Source organism: Penaeus vannamei, chromosome 1 (assembly GCF_042767895.1).
Source record: "Penaeus vannamei isolate JL-2024 chromosome 1, ASM4276789v1, whole genome shotgun sequence".
Lineage (NCBI taxonomy): Eukaryota > Metazoa > Arthropoda > Malacostraca > Decapoda > Penaeidae > Penaeus > Penaeus vannamei.
This window is the reverse complement of record NC_091549.1, coordinates 46,075,782-46,083,281: the sequence shown is the minus strand read 5'-3', so window position 1 is coordinate 46,083,281 and position 7,500 is coordinate 46,075,782.

Here is a 7,500-nt window from a genome sequence, read left to right as displayed (position 1 = left end):
TTATTTGTATCACTTTCAAACTTATGATTATGTGAGCATTGTCAAGGACAGGATCAGTATACAACTGACATGTCTGTGAAGACCTGAATGTCAAGGTAACACAGATCCATTAAGGACAGGTCAAAGGTCACGAGAGGACACTATGCACGTCCATACACTATGGTGTCGTAAAGTTAACTGTGGGGCCGACAATGAAGAGACATTTTTTGGACTGACTCATTGCATAACAAATTTACGTGAACTTTATAATCTTAAAGAACGAAAGAGCACGCACTCAACAGATCAATTTTTTAATCTTCAACGTAATAATAACACGCGGCGTCGGATTTCGCTGGCGCCCGCCAACATGGCGCATCACACGCAGACTTAACCGACTTTGCATGATTTTTTCGAACTTTTTTCACCTATATTAATAAACCTTTCCTCTCAAAAAGAACCGAAATACTCCACCTTTTCATATTTATAATTTGGAAGGGTTGCTAATAAAAAACATCGGCGAATCAACATAAACCAACATTTCTCTTTAATTTTTTTTTTTGACCGACTGAATGATTTTTAGGGGGGAGGGGATGTCACATCCCTCACAGTCCCACTAATGTAGTCCGTGTATTACTATGTCACGCAATTTTTTTATGTGACTTATATTCATCATTGAACTTATGAGACATATGATTATATTTTTGATACGAAACAAGAATTTATGAGAACAATAAATATACTACATGTGTTTTAATTAATCGAAAGGCAGTTAGATTAATATACACAGCTAGAACAATGCATTCGAATTTGTGCACATTTTGATAGGCAGTAAGTGAATAAAGCTCCACAAATAGAGTCCAGCACATTTATTTGTTTCAAAACATGAAGCTGTGAGACACTTGGTTTTGTTCAAGTTTTCGTACACCTAACAGCACCGATGCTTCGCCCAAAGACTTGAAATAATGGTAAGAATTATCATTATCATTATTATTGCCATCGTCATTGTTATCATCATGAATAATTTCCATAATGAGGATAATAATGATAATGGCAGTAGCAAAAACACTCAAAGTGACAATGATAACAACAGTAGTAATAGTAATAAAGCAATGAAGTATTTTACTGCGGGTGATTGATTATCCGCCATAAAATATACTGTGTGAGACATGTGGGTATGTTGCAGGTATACTTCATTTGACTAACACACTAGTTTAATGATGAAGAGTATAGTACTTTATATACATCATATATAATTATAGTTTATCATCAAGTAAGATATTCAGGAACAGGCCACACGCAAAATGCGTGAGCCCAAGTTATTTATTTACCACACGGCTTTGTTCTTCATTATTTAAAATATTCATAGGACTGTTCACTCATTCGCTATTAATGCCTTATGACCATTTCTTCGAGAGTTTGTGTGTACACAATGAGGCTTTAATTTCGAATATCCGTTAATTACTTCTTATATTTAAAAGAAAAGTCAAAATAGCGTGATATTAATACTGACAAAGTAAACACTAACTGGTACTGTATAGGGAATTATGTTAAGAAAGATCACGAGACGACATCCAGGTTTCGTGAAGGCAGCACCTATGCCCCTCATATTATGCAGCTGATGAACTGTATTGTCAAAGTGAAAACAAATGGAATGATATGAGAGGCTAAGAGAACTGTCGAGACTACTAGTGATGAAAATATTACTACAGGATGAACCATATTCATGTTGACAAATGTAAAAAAGGTATGGATGAAAATGAATATCTTTATAATACAAGAGATGTATTTGACCGGTTTCGAATATATATTCTTCTGACGAAGGTATATTCGAAAAAAGGTCATATTCATTTCTTTTTATGATAAAAATATCATAAGTGTCTGTTTATTTTGATACGTCACTTTGACGTTACGATGCACTGTGGATATGGTCGATAATTTTGTGCTAATAAAAAAATATCCTGGCCTGGTATCCTACATATTAAATAAGATACCTTTCATTCATACATTGAGTGCATGGAGGTAATAAAAGTAGGCATACGGAATTCCTTTAAACTGAGTAAAAAAAATACAGTCCTTTGGCTAAACGCACACTGCGAGCAATTCCACTCGAGAATCATGCTTAAACATAATCACCCACTCTTCTCATCCACAGGGCTATTTTGATTGTCCAATAAAAATATAACCATTAAAATCTTTATTTTCCATCCTTTTTGAAAATTGAAAAGACCAAAGTGATCGACCATATTCACAAAGCATCATGGCGTCAAAGTGACGTCATAAAAACAAAAAGACGCCATGACACCTCCTCGAGTTGCTATTGATCTAGCCTTTCCCATGAGAAAAGAGTCAGAGAAAGTGAAAGAGACAAACAAATTTTTTTCCGATGGTCCGAGCACTAAAGCAACCTTGAAAATACGAGACATTTTATTTATTTTTCCGCTGCAAGTCTTCAGAACAAATAACAGTTACACATCCTAACTATATTCAAGCTCCAAGCTTTCTCTGATGACTAAAAAACAATAGTATATGTTAGAGGTAAAACTGCTTAGTTTCTGTTTAAAGTAGAATATACATTATCTATCCAATAAATATCCTTTAGCAACATCCTTCCGATGTTTTTATACTCGACATGAAAGAGATGTTCACTGTCCCCAGTGAGTTATCTGTATTGTTCTGGGTGACTTTAATGCAGTATCTGGCTGTGATCGAGCTGGCTATGAGATGTATGTCGGTCCTCATGGTTTGGGAGCTGATGCCGGTGGCGAGAATAGCCTCCTTTTCTGGAACTGTGCAAGGTCCCAGAAACTGAGAATTTCTGGCTTCTGGTACCAGAGTTCAGACCCACATCGTTGGACGTGGTACAGCGATGCGGATAATGCAGCCAAGGAGATCGACCACATACTCGTTAATGACCTTCGTAATGACTCATAAATGACCTTCGTCCTGCATACCAAGCCCTGGGAAAGCTGAACTCCAAGCCCTCTTCACAGGTGACAATCAGTTCGCTTAGTAAGTGACCAGGGGCCGGATTCACTAACATACGATCGTAACGCATTTACCAGTGGTCATTTACCAGTGATGGCAAAGTGGTATTCACGAAGAAATGGTAATGTGGATATGCTGAGTTACAATCGTAAACCGACTCATTCTAATGGCAGCCAACAGAGGGCTCTAGTAAATCAATTCCACCAATCAGAGAGCGCCATGCATAATCTTTTAGGTTCCTTCGGCCAATCACGTAACATGAAAACAACTATACACAGTGAGATAAAAAAAAAAAAAAAAAAAAAAAAATCTTCACAGCTACAACACTTTTTAAGGACATGTAGAAAAAAATATATTTATTTGATCATATCCATCATGTGGGATATATATTTACTGTATAGATAGGAACCAATACAAACAATTTTATTGATAAATTATTAATAAATATTATTATTAATATATTATCATTAATATTAGTCCAAACTATTTATTTATTTTTCATCATTGTTGAGCAAAGAACCGGACCAAAGTTTTTAGTAATCGCTATCTGTCGTCAAAGGAAATATTTTCAAACTTATTCTTGCCCATGCACTTTGGAGTTTGTCAAAATGCCGACAGACACAGAAATTGCTATACTCGTTTAGCGTTGGTATTGCCAGTTTATACATCAGCAAGGCAGTTTTTTCTATATCATTTGTAATAATTATGTCAGAAGAATTCTATAAGAATTCACTTATCTATCGATTCCATGCATTCTAGTATAATATAGGCCTATAATTTTACGAGAATTTGTGGATTTTAATCTTGTTAGTTTCATGTGAAATTTACATTTCTTTACTATGTCCGTATTGCGATATGTGTTTGCCATCATATTAGTTACATCAGGTGTAAAAACAAACCTAAATCTCTGATTACATATTGATTTTTTTACGAGATAACACATGGTGACATCGTCTTCCCAGAAGTTACCAGTGCTCTGACCACTGGTAAAATTTACCATGCTAACTCGATGGCAAGTTGTTAGTGAATACCACCGCTATCTGGCAACTATAGTTACTGGTGATTTTACCATCATAAGTGCGTTAGTGAATCCGGTCCCAGATTGTCTCAGATCCTGTTGTGGTGCAGGAGCTTTGTGTTGAGTATTTTGAGCAGTTGTACTAGGCTGACGCACCAACAGTTAACTCGGATGCGGGTAGTACCGTGATCCTGTTGCCGGACGCACCCATCAGTGAGGATCCACCCTCCCTAACTAAAGTTAGGAGGGCGATCTCCAAGTTGAAGAGTGGTAAAGCAGTGGGTATTTGTGGCATCCCAGCTGAACTATTAAAGGCTGGTCGTGAACCTATGGCGCGGAGGTTGAATGCTGACCTGGCAACCATCTGGCAGTCCGATACTGTTCCATCTTACCTGTTGAGGGATGTGGTCATCCCTCTCTGGAAGGGGAATGGGGACCGATGGGACTGCAGCAATCACCGAGGCATCACACTGCTCAGTGTACCAGGCACGGTTCTCACCCACTTCCTTCTGACATGTATCAGCGACTCTCTACTGAAGCACCAGAGGGCGTAGCAATCCAGATTATCTCCTGGTAAGTCCACAATAGACCATATCCTGGCACTTCGAATCATTGCAGTGTGCTGTTGTGGGTTTGGGCGTGGGCTGCTTGCAGCCTACGTTGACCTCAAGGTTTTCAATACGGTGCATCAGGAATCGCTCTGGGAGATCCTGAAGCTGAGAGGAATTCCAACAAGAATTATTGGACTAATAGCAAGTCTGTATACTGAAAGTGCTGTAAAGCACACATTTCAACACTTGCATGGACTGGATACTGGCAGAGCTACTGTTCAAATCCATTGTGGAGCAACTCTGGCCAATATCAAGGTTACCAACATTGACTTTGCCGATGATGTTGCTATTTTGTCTTAGGAAACCTTAGCAATGGCTCTGAATGCATTTAGTAATGAAGAGAAGCCCCTGGGTCTAGAGGTCTCCTGGACCAAGACCAAGATCCAGGACCTGTTCGGTCTGTACGTGCTTGCGGTGAGGACAATGAAGTCACAGAGAGCTTTACATACCTTGGAAGTGTAGTTCATAACTCTGGGCTGTCAGACCAAGAAGTCAGCAGACGTATTGGCCAGGCAGCAAGGGTTATGGACTCTCTGGACAAGAGTATTTAGAAATGCCGGTACCTGTGCAGAAGGACCAGGTTACAGATTTTCAATGCCCTGATAATGCCAGTTTTGCTATACGGTATTGAAACTTGGATATTATTCTGTGACTTGGAGTCTCGTCTTGATGCCTTCTGTAATAGGTCCTTGCACTGGATCATGGGGTACTGTTGGCGGGACCACGTGTCCAACCAACAGTCGCACCGTGAGACTGGCACAGGACCTGTTTTCTGCACAATCTGTGATCGCCAACTCAGGCTATATGGCCACCTACCTGGCTTCCCACAAGATGATCCTGCCCACCAGGTTGTCTCTGTAAGAGACAACCCTGGGTGGAGGAGGCCTGTGGGACGACCTACGAAGTCGTGGCTTGGGCAGATCGATCGAACCTGTCATGAGGAGCTCGAGATGGGCGAGTCCCTGCCTGGCGGCTTGCCATGAGGGACCTCCAAAGGTGGAAACTAAGGGTGGATGCGGGTATGCGGCCCCGTCGGCGTTAGCTCCAAATGATGATGATGAACATGTAACGAGTACATGATACTCCAAAATTACATCATTTTGACAGTCAACAGGATCAGTAAAGTCCTCATATTGAATAATTTTAGTCTTTACTATCGACTGACCCACCTTAGAGAGAGAGAGAGAGATTTGATTTTGATTTTGACAAGTTTATTCAATGTATTACACAGTTGTACTTATTTGAAAAGGCATCGGAACTATGCCTAAGTGTTTTATACAGTGGTATCTTTTTAAGCACATTATCATATGTATGGAAATAATTTATCAAAATATACCTCATATATTTCTTGGAGTACATAGAAATGAATACATACATTAAAAAAAATCATTATCTGTTACAGGCGAATGCACTATACTTTGTAAGGATATCTTGAAGATTACCATTTTTAAAGATATCATTAATGATAGTATATATGATTTCTTGTCCATCCCTATCTCGATATTCTTCAATTAGTGGGCATACCATTACATGATGTTCAAGGGTGTGCGAATATGCTTCCCTGCACAATTTACATTCAGTATCCTCATCTCTACGGGAAATATTACATTCCCAGTAATATTTATACCCCAACCGTAACCTAGCTGTCACCACATCCATTTTCCTTGTTACCTCATTTGTTATTCCATAAAGGTTTCGTTTCTAACAATTCATTGTAATATGATTAATATGATATTGATCTGCTAATTCCCACTTCTGCGTTACGTTCATTATCAGTCTTAACAGAGAGTTTTCCATTTAAAATGTTGTGAACATGACCGGGTGTTACACTTTTATCATAATAAGTGTTTTTTGGGATGATAAATTATCAGCCATATCATGGGATTTGATGTCGATATTAGATGGTATCTAAAGCATTTTAATGGTAACACCCATATGATGAAGTATATTTAGTGTGTCTTGTACAAACAAGCCCCGTGGCATCACTTTTAAGAGAGTTTAGTGCATATAATGAAGAGAGGGAGTCAGTCACAGTGAGTGTATTCGTTTCTGTTTGATCAGCTGCTTTCAGAGCAACAAGCAAATAATTCAGCCTGAAGAATCGATGCCCAATTATTGAGCCTAATGCCAGCTTTATGAAGTTGCTCATTGTCATTGTGTATAACGGCAGCACAACTTGGCATACCCTTCTGTGGTATTACCGAACCGTCAGCGTATATCACCTGTTTGATAATTTCATTTCTTGCCTTAATTTTCAATTCCATTCTTAGGTGGAACGTTTGTTTTGATCGTATCAATCTTACATCCCATGGTGGCACGGAATGGCTGTGATTAATGCCTCCAGAAAAGTCATTCATGAAATAATAATATCTGTGCATTTTCTTTTTACCCAAGCAGATTTATGTCCCCCGGTTTGAAAGAATGCATGCAAAGCTGCATTTGCTTGATTGCCATCTGATGATCCTAAAAGTTTTAAAATTATCATAGAATTTATTTCGATTATCCTTTGCTGGATACTCAGTATTCCCAGCTCTTTCCTCATATTCAACACTGTTGTTCTCGTACATCCATGTATAATTGTTAAGGCTATATTCTACATTATTTCTATCTTTCTAATCGATCTATTTGTGTGTTATTAATAATGGAGTATTATAATCTATCGGTGATCGTATATATGCAATGTACATTAATCTTACTATTCGAATATTTGCTCCAGACGTGACATTGTTGCCGGCAACAGCCCTCAGGGCAGCCAGTCTACTCCTGCATTTCTGATTTAAGCATTCAACATCTTTTGGCTTATGAGGAATCGTGACTCCTAGATATTTATAGGCCTCAACTTGCTCAATATCCACTCCATTTACCTTAAATATCTTGTTCCTGTCTCTACTGTTATGGCTATATAGT